We start from the raw sequence: 14,952 nt of genomic DNA, 5'->3' as shown, positions 1-14,952 counted from the left end.
TCACGGGACATTGGAAACTACAAATTATGGTGCAGTGCCCAGAGACAGTGACAGCAAGACCTGAAGGATGAGGGGAAAGAGAAATTTCTAGAATTGGGGGGGGAGGCAAAGTGGGGAGAGAAAGAGAGAAAGTGAGAGAGAATAGGAGAGAGAGAGAGGGAGAGAGGGATGAGGGGGAGAGGGAGGGGAGGGAGCGGAGAGAGAGAAAGGTGGGAAAGAGCTGCTTGGCAGAAGCTGTGGGCTGTGGAAGTGACCAGTCCATGGCGTGGGGGGCCAAGGAAATTAACACGTCAACCTCCTTCCCTCTAATCCGCCCAGTTCTGCCCACCGGCCAGAGGGAAGGAAGCTCAGAGCAGAACAAGAGGAAGTGGAAGGTGAGTCACAAGGTGCATGCAGATGGCACTCAGCACAGTTGGGGATCATGAGTTAATAATCGTCACAGACTAAATCGTGAGGTTTCCACCACAGCATACAGCTGCTCAAGGGATCGCACTGAGAAAGGAGATGTTCGGGTTTATTTCCAGGTGGGTGTTTCGGTGGGTGAGGTAGAACAGACGGCTGAGGACGGAGTATGTCCAAAAGAAAGATTATCGTGATAAACATGGAGTCTAAAGCGTATAGAGAGGAAAGTAAAGATGAGAGTGAATAAAAGAAGAAGAAAGTACAAGCTGAACAGATTGGAAGCCCCAGCTGATTCTGACTTCCAGCTGCTCTGGTGTGGCGGAGGGAACAAGGACGAGATGACAGCCTGCCAGAGTGCACGTCCCTGCCCGCTGATTTCCGTGTCGTACCCAATAAAGAGTCTCCAGGCAGACACTGTCTTTCTGTTTTGGCTGAATCGAAGGGTCCGATCCCTCAATCCCTAGCAGCCCCCAAAATGTTGACCCAGATTTTTAGCCAGATTGTCCTTTCTCCTACTCCCAAAATATTTGCAGAATGAAATGGAGCTGCAATTTCTTGTCTCTGGGAAACCGATGCGAGGCAAAGGTGATGAATGCAAAAGCGTCCGTGTTTGCGCAAACGTGGGCCCGAACGGAGGTGGGAGGACTGTAGTGATGGATGAGTTGTCTTAAAATAAATTGGGTGTGCTGGTAATTGATGAGATGTACCCACACAGCGACAGGAGGCTGTGTTCCCCAGAAGTGAGTAAAACGTTCCCTATTTCAAAATTTATTTGAAATTAAAAAGAGATACTCTGTCATTTTAACGTATGAAAATAAACACTGAGGCCAGGCGCAGTGTGGTTCATGACTGCAAATCCCAGTACTTTGGGAGGCCAAGACAGAAGGATCGCTTGAGGCCACGAGTTTGAGACCCGTCTGGGCAACGAGGCAACATCCTGTATCTACAAAAAAATTTAACAATTAGGCATGGTGACGCACACCTGTGTTCCCAGCTACTCGGGAGGCTGAGGTGGGAAAATTGCTTGAACCCAGGACTTCGAGGTTGCAGTGAGCTCTGATCGTGCCACTGCACTCCAGCCTGGGCGACAGAGCGAGACCCTGTCTCTTAATTAATTAATTGAACACTGTCTCAGTTCCACTATCCTAATTCCACACATCTGAGGTAACCACAGTGAAGAGTTTTCCATTTCCAGTTTCTAGCTACTAATAAAATCCTGACCCAAATAACTAGCTTAAAGAAACAATAATTGTTATGGAGACTACTCTGAGAACAAGTAAGAAAATTAAAAAAACAGAAAAAGAAGAAAACAGTAAGATTTTGGGTTCACATAAGAATATCAAGATTAGTTTGGGACAACTAGAATCAAGGATTCAATCTGTCTATGAAAATGAGAAAAGACTTTGAATACATACAACTCCTCTTCAATTGTGAGATCTAGCGGGTCTTAGATCCCTCTCACCTTTTTCAGGTGTTGGGGAAGAGGAGAGCGCCGATTATCTTCTGATTTAATAGAGCAAACCCCAGACAGTCATCCTGTGTAGGAATGCAGAGGTGTCGATTACAACCAGTGAAGCAGATTAATGAAAAACAGTCAGAATGAGAGCTTTTTCCCACAGGACAGAGCAAAAATTTCTTAAGACTTCAGTATTCTAAAACGTCTTTGTTCAAATTATATTTCCAAGGCTTTCACAAGGAACAAAACAAGTTGGTAATAGATATGAATGTGATCACAAGTCTCTCTATTACATAGTTAAGCGAGATCGATGTTCCTAGGAGTTTCTCAATTAACAAGGAAGGAGCTATTGGGTCTGAACCAACGCTATGCTAAAAAACAAGGTGATGCAATATTACGTGACACACAGTCTGTTTCCGAGGGGTAGGCCAGCTATGCGAAGATCCAGGGGAAAGTTATTTGGGGCAGTGAGAACATCAAGTGAAGGTCCCTAGTGCAGGAACAGGTGTGGCATATTTGAGGACAAGGAATAGAAATGTGGCTATACTATAGAAAGTGAGGCAGAGAGTGATGAAGGGTCGGTCAGAGATCAGGGCAAAGAAAAACTTTGATGAGTCTGTGCAAAAAATAGAATCCCTCCGGGTATTTGAAAGGATAGAATAGAGATCATTTGTACCTTACAAAATCACTGGAAGGGTAGGAAGAGCCACAGTGAGGAGGTTCCCACTGGAATATGCTTCAAAGATCACACACAATGTCATAGCTGTGATTCAGAAATCAGGAAGATGCCACCACCACATTTGTCTTACATCCATGGATTGGTCACTGTATGAGTTACCTGTTGCCATAGTTATGCTGCATAACAAGCCACCCTCAAAATAGTAAGCATTGTTTGTGTAATCACGCACCCTGGGATTTGTCTGACTTAAGCGTAGCTTGGCTCCATGATGCAGATGGGATCCAGCCTGCTCCATACATCTCACATCCTCCTGTGAGGAGCAACTCCCCAAGCCATGCTTTTCTCCTCAGTAAAGGCAGAAGCCCTTTACAGACAAGCCCAGGTGAACAAACACATTTAAAACTACTGTTTGCAGCCAGGCATGGTGGGATACATCTGTAATCCCGGCACTTTGGAAAGCCGAGGTGGAAGGATCACTTGAGGCCAGGAGCTCAAGATCAGCCTGAGCAACATAGTGAGACTCCATCTCTACAAAAAATAGAAAAATTAGCTGAGCGTCGTGGCATGCACCTGTAGTCCCGGTTACTCGGGAGGCTGAGGCAGGAGGATCGTTTGAGCCCAGGAGCTGAAGGCTGCAGTGAGCTATGATGACACCACTGCACTCTAGCCCAGGCAACAGAACGAGACCCTGTCTCAAAAAAATAATAAAACTAATATTTTCATTAATTTTGCTAATATCCCACCAGCCAAATCAAGGCAACATGGTCAGTCCCCGTATTCATGGGACAGGGAAGTCAATTCTGCTCATAGTAGGAAGAGAAGAGTATTTGGTAAACAATAACCAAAACTATTACAGCCCACCTGTTAGTCACAATTATTCATATTCCTTCCACCTGCAAGTTAATCTAACCAACACCCCAAGAGTGCCCAAATCTCACCCTATTGGAGCGTTAGGTTTAATATCTAGGATCTTGTGATCCACATTAAGTTCACATCTGAGTTATCCTTATTTGGAGACTTGTGTACTAGAAGGACAAATTCTCTGCCCCTTTCCCAACATACCATGATGCAGTGTTGGGACAGGAACAAGAGAACCACAGTCAACCCACATGTTTGCAAAAGAGAAGAATGAGAGGCACATAGACATTGGTCTTATAAATTCTGAAATCATTCTAGAAGAAATGTTCCCATATTCCTCTGCCTTGGAGTCAGGAGATTTTCTTTAATTAGGCTCTGCTCTGCTTGTTGCAAGCGGTTCTTGATTCTGCCCTTGGGGAGGTCCTTATTTTCGTATCATCTGCTTTGTCTAATTCTGAAGACGGCATTGTAGAATATGCCCTCCCCGGAGATGGGAAGCTTTCCAAAACAGTTATAGAAATTTTATAGATAGATATTGACGCCAAAATAGATAGCTATATGCCAGACCATATTTTAAAATGTATTCTTTCTGTAGATCATAGTAAAATAAAATTTGGAAACACCCACAAGGCTCATATTAATCTTTCACAAGGAATAGGAAATACTCTACAAAGAGTAATGCTGACTTGGTTTTCCAGTCTAGGCATGCTAGCAGAAAGCAATGCTTTTGAAGTGGGCTTAAATGTCTCCGTGGAGACTGGCAGAGCCGGGCATGATTGAGCCCAGGTGGTGGCAATTAATCCTTAAGAAGCAAAATGATAATGGTTACACTACCAGGCAACAGGGCATGTTTACAGATCAGATCATAGGGAACGGTTGGCAGAGAGACATCTGGTAGTGATAAATTAATCTTAAGTTCTTCAGAAGTAAATTCAACTGGCCGCTCCCTAAAGATGCCCATTACCTGGAAGATCCAAAGTACATGACCAGACTGGAGCCGCCATGCTAAAGGCATGGCTTTTGTCCAATTTCCAGGCATGAGTCGCTTTACAGACTCAGCGCACCTTGAGTGAAGATGAGGATGGATAAATATGAAGTCAGACACTGCTCTCACACCAAGTAAGCCTTCTTGGTGGATGTCCCCAAAGGGGCAACAGTGCCCAGTGTATAGGAGAAAGAGAAACACATCAACGTGCCAGGGGCTACTGAATACTGCTTGTGAGGGAAGGTTAGTTTTCCCCCAGGACTCAGAATACCACCAAGACCCAGTAACTAGAGGGAAAGACGAGATTGAGGCAGAGCTCTGATGAAGTTCACTTTTCCCTCTTTGCTCACTGTAATACAAAACACCGTTTGCAATTATATCCCCAGGTTCCAGGAGTACTACAGTTTGCAAAAAAAACTTTCAGAAAGGTGTATGACTCACATTGGTTCCCTGACCCATAGACTATCAGCTACTAGGGTAGGAGGGAAAAACCACATTGGATGTCACTGTAGCTGGCCTCCGATGAGAATGGTTCGTGCAAAGAAATATTCTATCCCTTGGGAATCTCAGAGCTCAGCGGCACCAAAAAAGACTTGAGAGATCGTTGTCACAACCCTGTTCACTTCTCTAAATGGGACAGCAAAAAAGCCTACTGAGGCTTAAAGAATTACCATGGTTTATTATCACGTCAGCCAAGTGATGACTCCTTTGATAGCTGTTCTTCTAAATTGATCTCATTACTGGAGACCCTGGTCCTAAATAAGCACCTACTTACAGAGTGTAGTGATATGGCCTTGTCTATCCTTATTTTGTTATTCTCTCTCTGCCAGTATGAGGGAATTTACTCTAGTTCTTTTCATTCTTTCATCTTTATTGATATAAATATTTAACACAATATACTTTCCTCTGATCTCAGCTTTAAATTTGTCCATATATTCTGATTCCTACTGTAACAATTAAAATCATTAGTTTTGGCCGGGCGCGGTGGCTCACGCCTGTAATCCTAGCACTCTGGGAGGCCGAGGCAGGTGGATCGCTCGAGGTCAGGAGTTCGAGACCAGCCTGAGCAAGAGCGAGACCCCGTCTCTACCAAAAATAGAAAGAAATTATATGGACAACTAAAATATATATATACAAAAAATTAGCCGGGCATGGTGGCGCATGCCTGTAGTCCCAGCTACTCGGGAGGCTGAGGCAGTAGGATCGCTTAAGCCCAGGAGTTTGAGGTTGCTGTGAGCTAGACTGACGCCACGGCACTCACTCTAGCCCGGGCAACAGAGCGAGACTCTGTCTAAAAAAAAAAAAAAAAAAAAAAGAAAAATCATTAGTTTTTAGAAATTGTGTAATGTCAGTTTGTATTTCTCATTTCACCCAAGAATCATCTAATAGAATATCTCTAAATGTCTGGGTAAAGGCCCTTTTTCTTTTGTTATTAATTTCTAGCTTTATTGCATTATAATTAGAAAGATTTATTTGCAATAGTTCTACTTTATAGAATTTACTGATGCTTTTTTTGGTTGCCAAATAGGTGACTGTGTGTGTGTGTGTGTGTGTGTGTGTGAGAGAGAGAGAGAGAGAGAGAGAGAGGATGTTCCAACTGCTCTTGAAAAGACGGTGAATACTCTATGATCAGAGAGTAGTGTTTGATATATATCCATAAATCCTACCTTATGTTCATTAGGAATCCTAATTCTTACCTATTTGGAGTCCAATTCAATATGTCTTGCACTGAGAGTGTTGTATTAAAGTCTTTGGTTGCTGGAATGTTTCTGTGTCTCCTTGAATCCTCTGTAGTTTTTGCTTTACAGAAATGGTCACTCTGCAATTTGATGCAGAGATGCACAAAGCTCCTACTGTCATTGTGAATTGTGACTTTTGGCATTAAAAATTGACCATCTTTGCTATGTCTAATGCTTTTTGGCTGGAATTCAACTGCGACTGATGCCAAGATTGCAACCCCTGTTATATTTGTTTCCATTTACCTACTACACTTCTGCTTAGTCTTCTTTGTAACTGAAAATTAAAATTGCATTTATGGAGTACCATATTATTTTTGATATGCGTATACATTGTAAAAAGGCTAAATTGATTATTTGTTTACAGTTTGCTTGAGCCTCTTCAAAATGCTGCATCACTGTGAGACCCTGAAGACTTTTTCTTCACCTTTAATAAGTTTAATAATCATACCAGTTATATGTCTAGAAGTTGCAATTTCCAGGTACAACTTCCCAGGTAACTGGTGGGTCCTTTTAATATGTAGATTCAGGTTTTCTTTTATTTGGGGAAAGTTTTGATTATGTTAATAGTTGTGAATATGATTTTTCTTCCTTTGTTTTGTTTTTCTTGTCCAGGGACAGAGATCATCTATGCAGTGCACAAATTCGATGCCTGCCTTGTATAGCAAACACGGTATCTATGACTCCCTGCCATCTTTATCTTATTTCCTTTTTTGGTTGTTTGGTGCCTTTCTTTCTTTCTTTTTCTTTTTTTGAAATTAATTTTTTATTTCAAAATATTAATTAAGGGAGTACAAGTATTTTTGTTACGTGGATATCTTGAATAATGCTTCGGTCAGGGCTTTTGATGTGCCTGTCACCACAATAGTGCTCATTGTACCAAGCAGGTAAGTTTTTATCCCACACCCACCCTTCTGCCCTCCCCCTTCTTGGTTTCTCGTGTCCTTTATATCACTTTATGCCCATGTGTACCCAGCTATTAGCTCCCACTGAGTAGTGAGAGCATATGGTGTTTGCTCTTCCATACCTGAGATGGTTCACTTAGGATAATGGTCTCCAGTTCCATCTGTGTGGCTGCAAATGACATTATTTCATTCTTTTTTATGCCTGAGTAGAATTCCATGCTATACGTATACCACATTTTCTTTACCCACTCATGATTTGAAGGGCACTTAGGTTGATTCCACATTTTTGCAATTGTGAATTGTGCTATGATGAACATTCAAGTACAGGTGTCTTTTTGATAAAATGGCTTCATTTCCTCTGCATAGATACCCAGCAGTGGGATTGCTGGATCAAATGGTAGGTCTACGTTTATTTCTTTGAGGAATCTCCATACTGTTTTCCATAGAGATTGTACTAACATGCAGTCCCACCAACAGGGTATAAGTGTTCCTTTCTCTCTGCATCCACACCAGCATCTATTGGTTTTGGACTTTTTTACAATGGCCATTCTGATAGGGCTAAGGTGACATCTCATTGTAGTTTTAATTTGCATTTCCCTGATGATTAGTGATGCTGAGCATTTTTTCATGTTTTTTGGCCATTTGTCTATCTTATTTAGAAAAACTTCTGTTCATGTCTTTGGTCCACTGTTTGATGGGTTGGGTTGTTTTTTTGTTTGTTTGTTTGTTTGTTTTTTCTTGCTGATTTGTTTGAGTTCTTTGTAGGTCCTGGGTATCAGTCCTTTGTGGGATGTATAGCTTGCAAATATTTTCTTCCACTCTGAAGGTTGTCTATTCACTCTATTGATTATTTCCTTTGCTATGCAGAAAGTTTTTGATTTAATTAAGTCCCATTTATTTAATTTTGTCATTGCCGTATTTGCCTTTGGGGTCTTGGTCATAAATTCTAAATGCCCTTCTTAAGTTTGCACTTAGATCTCTTCTCCCTTGGCCACACTTTTATTTAGTCTTCACTTCTCATATGACTTTTTATTTTTATTCATTTCCTGCCAAGTTCATTATTGTTCCTTTTTTGTTTGGTTGGTTTGCTTTTTAAAAAAAAAAAAAAAAAAATCCATTTCCATACTTAGTTTTTGAATTTCTGATTCAATGTGTTTTTCCTCTCTCCAAATGCTTGTTTGAGTGTTTTTCATTCTCTCTTGGTTCCTTGGTTTATTTTCTTCTGGTTTGTTTGTGTGCGTATGTGCACTGGAATCTCATTTTCCATTTTCTTCTTACCATACCTTGTTTAGACGAGGACTGCTACTTTCTCCACTTTTCTCAGACTGGGTTGGGGGGGTGGGTGGTTTCTGAGATTCACAGCTCAAGGGCGCTCTCTGCTGTCTACATAGTGAAGGGCAGTTTCTTTCATGCCTGGCTTTTTGTTGGCAAGGAGAGGTGTGCGCCAGATTTGTTTCTTCCACTTTTTGGGTTCTATTTTATTTTGTAGCATCCTCAAATGTCACATTCTTTCTTTTTCTCATCATCCACCAGTCTCCAAAGGACATCTCTCCCTTCTGTTTTACCCTTTCCTCTAGAAGTGAAGCTTTTCAAATCACCACCTCAAGTTCATGCACTTCTAAGTACCCTTCCTGACCTTCATGCTCTGAATTACCGAGATTTCTTTTTCTGTATTTTCATGTTTGGGGTGAAATTTGTCCTCCATGGGTGATTGTTGCACAGTCTTAGAACTTTTTCTCTTTCATGTAAATTTCCTCTCCCTTGCAAAGTATCTCTGCTGGAAATTGGTGTTAACTTTTACAAGAATTTTCTAATGTTCATAGCCTTTAGTTGTGCTGAAGACATGAGGTTTGTGTGGTTCTCTTTGTTTGTCTTGTATTTGTGTCACCGAGGATGAGTTCAGGGGTTCTCGTTGCGGTGTTTGATGTAATTTCAGTCTCCACTTACGCCCTTGCTACATCCAGGACCCCAATATTGAGAAGAGCTGGCACCAGGCAGAACATCTTATTTTATACAATTTTTAAATAGTGTCTCCCATGGCATTTACATTAAACTTAAATCAAGAAACAGAAAGATGTTTTGCTCAGGGACATGGGTAGTGCAATGGTTTGGGCTGCCTGTGGCTTCATGTATTATCATTCTCTCTCTCTCTCTCTCTCTCTCTCTCTCTCCCCCCTTAACTTAGCTTTACTTTCCCCTACCTGAATAATTTGAGCCTTAGAGCCTCGGGTTCTAGAGAACCGATAAACATTATTCCTAAAAATGGCTCTAATTACCTGGCCAAAACGATACGGACTGAGCTATGGTATTGTAGATGTCAAGACAGCCAGAAGAGAGGGTTTTTGAATGTTGTCACCACAAAGAAAAGATCAATGTCTAAAGTCATGGATATGGTAATTACCCTGACTTGATCATTATACTGTGGGTACATACAAAGAAACATCACACTGAGCCCTGTAAATACATATAATTATTATGTGTCAATTGTAAATTTAAAAAATAAATTTAAAAGAAAATGGAGAAGCACCGTTTCAGCCTCCAAGATCCTTGGAAACTGATAACTATGCCCAGGAAGAGAGGTGGTGGTGGGGGGGGGGGTGTCACACTTGTAACTTTTCTAAGCTTGAGAGAATAATGTTACAATTGCTCAAATACTTTAATGGTGATTCTAGGATGTTAGAATAGGTTATAAATAAAGCCCTGCTGCATTTATCTGAAGCATTAACACAAAGCCCACTGACTGGCTCCCACTTTCCCAGAGGATCATTCTTTATACAATGCAGTAGGAGTTCTGCAGCCCTGCTCCCGTTCCTTTATTCTCCAAGGCTCCAGAATTTGAGAATTGCTTTTGTGTTTTTAAGCATATACGTGTATGTGTTTGGGCATGTGGCGTTTGGGAAGAGATATTGTGGTAGACTTGGGTACACACCTACACCATTGATTAGATTTAGTTTGTAGGAAAAGGTGTTTGCAGTTTTTTTTTAAATTCAAATTCTAGTGTTAATTTTTTTAATTAATAGATTTTATTTTCTTTTAGAGCAGTTTTAGGTTTACAGAAAAATTGAATGGAAAGTACAGAGGTCCCACATACCCCTGCCCTGTCCTTCCTCCCCACCCGCCACACAGTTTCCCCTTTATTAACACTTTGCATTAGTGTGGTACATTTCTTACAATTGATAAGCCAATATTGATACATTATTATTAAAGATTATAATTTACATTAGGGCTCTGTGCACTCTGTGTTGTGCATTCTATGGGTTTGGACAAACATATGATGACATGCATCACCATTACAGTATCATACGGAGTATTTTCATTGTCCCCCAAAGTCCCCCGTGCTCCCACCTGTTCATCCCTCCCTCCTCTCTAACCCCTGGCAGCCACTGACCTTTTCACTATCTCCATAGTTTTGCTTTCTCCAGAATGTCATATAGTTGGAATCATACAGTATGTAGCCTTTTCAGATTGGCATCTTTCACTTAGGGGTATGCATTTAAGTTTCTTCCATGTCTTCTTAAGGCTTGGTAGCTCATTTCTTTTTGGTGCTGAATAATATTCCATCGTCTGGAGGTACTACAATTTTTTGAGCCATTCACCTACTGAAGGACAGCTTGATTGCCTCTACTTTTTGGCAACTATTAATATAAGTAAAGCTGCTAGAACCATCCAACCAAATCCAACCATTTGTATGGTCACTTTCCATGCATAAGATAAAAATCATCATTATAGACTACTATGAGCAACTGTATGGCAATAAATTGGAAAACCTAGAAGAAATGAACAAATTCCTAGACACACTAAAACCTACCAATATTGAACCAGGAAGAAACCCAAAACCTGAATAAACCAATAACAAGTAACAAGATAGAGGCAGTAATAAAAAGTCTCCCATCAAGGAAAAGCCCAGGACCCGATGGCTTCACTGCTGAATTCTACTGAGCAACCAAAGAAGAACTAGTACCAATCCTACTTAAACTATTCCTAAAACTCCAGGAGGAGGGAATACTCCCAACCTCATTCTATGAGGCCTATATCACCCTGATATCAAAACCAAAGAAACAACAACAATAAAAAGAAAACAACAGGCCAATATCTCTGAGGAACATAGATGCAAAAATCCTCAATAAAATACTAGCAAACTGAATTCAACAACACATTAAAAAGATTATTCATCACAGTCAAGTGAGATTCACCTCAGGGATGCAAGGATGGTTCAACATGTGCAAATCAATCAATGTGATACATCGTATCAACAGAATGAAGAACTAAAAACATACGATCATCTCAATTGATGCTGGAAAAGCATTCAATAAAATTCAACATCCCTTCATAATAAAAACTGGGTATAGAAAAAAACTTACCTCGACACAATAAAAGGTGTATGTGACAGACCCACAGTTAGTATCATACTGAATGGGGGAAAAACTGAAAGCCTGTCCTCTAAGATCTGGAACAAGGGTACCCACTTTCACCACCGTTATTCAGTATCATACTGGAAGGTCTAGCTAGAGCAATCAGAGAAGAGAAAGAAAGAAATGGGATTGAAATCCTGCCATTTGCAACAACACGGGTGGGACTGGAGAACATTATGTTAAGTGAAATAAGCCCAGCATAGAAAGACAAGTCTTGAATGTTCTCACTCATTTGTGGGAGCTGAATATTAAAAACAATTGATCTCATGGTAATAGAGAGTAGAATGATGGTTACCAGAGAGTGGGAAGGATATCGGGGAGGAGTAAATAAAGTGAGGATGGTTTATGGGTGCAAAGATATAGTTCTATAATTAGATAGGATGTACAATATTTGATAGCACAACAAAGTGACTGTAATCAACAATAAGTTAGAGTATACTTTAAAATTACTGAAAGTAGAATTGGAATGTTCCTAACAAAAAGAAATGATAAATGCCAGAAGTGCCCCCCTTATCTTGATATGATTAACTCACATTGTATGCCTGTATCAAAACATCATATGTACCCTATAAAGATATACAACTATTATGCACTCATAAAATTTTTTAAAATAATAATAGTAAAAAATTAAATTAAATTAAATAAAGGTCTACCTCCCTGGACATTATGACCCACGTGCTTGGAATAGAGCATGAGTTTGTGAACTTAGTAGACCCTGGAATCGGTTAACATGGGATTTGAATTCTCCACCCCACATTTTACCAACTATGAGACCTTGGACAATTTGCTTAACTCTCTTCGGCCATAGTTTCTCCATCCACAAATTGGGTTCATACTATTGCTTACCTTGTAGAGGTTTTTGTTTTCAATTATAAAACAGAATAATCTTTTTAAAATAATGATTGTTATTATTATTAGTTGTATCAGTAGTAGCAGCAATGATTTTAAAAATGCTTATATAGCACTTACCATGTGCTAGGGATTGTTTTAATTGCTTTGCACATACTAACCCACAGAATATAACAATTTTATGAATTAGGTGCTATTGTTATGTTCATTTTCCATATCAGGAAAGTGAGGCACAAAGCAGTCTAGATCACATAGTTAAGTGGAAGATCCAGGAGTTGAATCCAGGCGGTCTGGCAACAGGGACAGCATCCTTAACATTAAAAATTACTTACAACGATGATTTTGTGCACTGGCAGAAGTGAGAATAAAATTCAGATTTATTGGACTTGAGGAGTCCCAGTACTCCCCATCAAACTAAACAGATTCTATTAAAAAATATGTATATTTTATGCATTTTTATTTTGGCTTGTTATGTTAACTCTCATGCCCATGATTGGAGATTTTCCAGTGGTGTAAACAAGGCTGAGGCCAACAATCTCATTTTGCAGAGGTAAATCAGACACAGACTGAATTGTGTCTTCCCAGAATTCATATGTGGAAGCTCTAGCCCCCACTGGGACTGTATTTGGAGATAGGGTATATAAGGAAGCAATAACGGTTAAGTGAGCCCATAAAGGTGCAGCTTTAATCTGATAGGGCTGGTGTCCTTATACGAAGAGACAGAGACATCAGAGATTTCTCTGCCCCCACAATCTGTGCACTCAGAGAAAAGGCCCTATGAGGACACAATGGGAGGGCAGCCGTCTGCAAGCCAGGAAGAGAGTCCTCACCAGAAACCAAATTTGCCAGCACCTTGATCATGGACTTCTAGCCTCCAGAACTGTGAGAATATAAATATTTGCAGTCTAAGCCACCCAGTCTGTGGTATTTTGTAATGGCAGTCCTAGCAGACTGAGACACGGGGTTTCAGGAAGATTTGTGTGTCTTATCTGTAATTATTCAACTCTCACAAGCAACAAGTACTCGTGAAGCTTGAATGCCTGCGGTTCGTCTTGTGCTGTGCATCAGAGAAACAGATAACCAACAACCCCTATCACAGAGAGAGGTTAAGTGATTTAGCTGATATCCCCAACTAAGGAGTGGAAAATGCAGGAATGTTAAGTCTTTCTGATGTTAATGCTCACATACTTTGCACTGGTTCTAGAGCCAGCACCGCAAAGAGGTATTCTGAATCCAAATCCAATGCCATACCACTTCATTTCTTTTTTTTTTAATTTCAAAATATTACAGGAGTACAAATGTTTTTGGTTACAAGGATCTCTTTTGTAATGCCTGAGTCAGGGTTTTAAGTGTGCCCATCACCCAGATAGTGTTCATAGTACCCGTTAGGTAGGTTCCCCTCCATCCCCTGTTCCCCCCTCCCCCCGACTGATTTCCATTGAGTTATACTTCCCTCTATGCACATTGTACTCATTGGCTAGTTCCAATTTAATAGTGAGTACATCTGGTGTTTGTTTTTCCGTCTTTTAGATACTTCACTTAGGATAATGGTCTCCAGTTCCACCCATATGGTTGCAAAAGGCATTAAGTCATCCTTCTTTTATATCTTCTGCAAAAATGAAGCGGTGACACCTCTCTCTATTAAAATCACTGGTGGTTTCCATTTCCCTGTGGTTGGTGGTATTCATATCCAAGCTCTAGACTCTAAGTCCAGCTCTGCCACTTGGTAAGTGGATATGACCTTGGGAAGATTTTTCTTTCATTCCCATCCCTATTTACCCAGTACTGTTGGCCAGATACCAACTTTGGTTCTGAAAAATATTTTATCACAGTTGGTCGAGTACCTTGGGGCTTAATGACGATTCAGTTGAGCAAGAAAGGAATAATGGGTTCTCGCTGGCGTCCATTTCAGCCCTTCCAGAGGGTGGGGTGTCCTGGCTCCCCTCCGTGTCCTGGACATGCCTTTAATGTGCGCTGTGGGGTGAATCTCTGGAATGTTCCCCACCAACTCTGTGGGCATTGATCACGCCCTCTGTAACCTCATGAATATTCAGGGGTAAAACTATCCATTATCTTTGGGAGAGGTTACAACTAGAACTAAGAACATTGAAAGAGCATTCAACAACAAAAAAAGAAAGAAAGAAATCAAAGTCAAAGATGCACTATCTCTCCTAACAAACAGCAAGAGTTCAAATATTTGCCACAAATATGATAAGCCTATTAAATAAGAGATACGGCAAATGGGTCTCTCATTCCCACGGATGTTGTTTGCGTGTATCCGGACAGTGATAGTTATGCGTTGGGCACTACAGTGTGATGGAAAATAATTAACTGGGATTAACTCAGAAAGAGCATTCACTGGGCTCTCAAACTGGATGCATCTAGCCCAAATATTAATATTACAGATGCCAGGCGTGGAGGCTCAGAGAACAAAAGCAACTCTCCCAAAGTCACTAGCTAGCAAGTGTCAGAAATGGAGACAGCTGTGACTTTGCGGTCCGTGTTTCGTTTGTCTTCGACACGTGAAGACTGATTTGGTGCTAATGGGCACTAAGTCAACGTCTGTCGGATGAGCCGAGGTGTGTTCCCGGAGTAAGAGTCGAACCTGTGGCTCTGAGTATCCAAACTTCCTAGGAGACTCTGAGCAACCGAGGGGGCGAACGCCAAGGC

Source organism: Eulemur rufifrons, chromosome 24 (assembly GCF_041146395.1).
Source record: "Eulemur rufifrons isolate Redbay chromosome 24, OSU_ERuf_1, whole genome shotgun sequence".
Classification (NCBI taxonomy): domain Eukaryota; kingdom Metazoa; phylum Chordata; class Mammalia; order Primates; family Lemuridae; genus Eulemur; species Eulemur rufifrons.
This window is presented reverse-complemented; position numbering follows the sequence as displayed.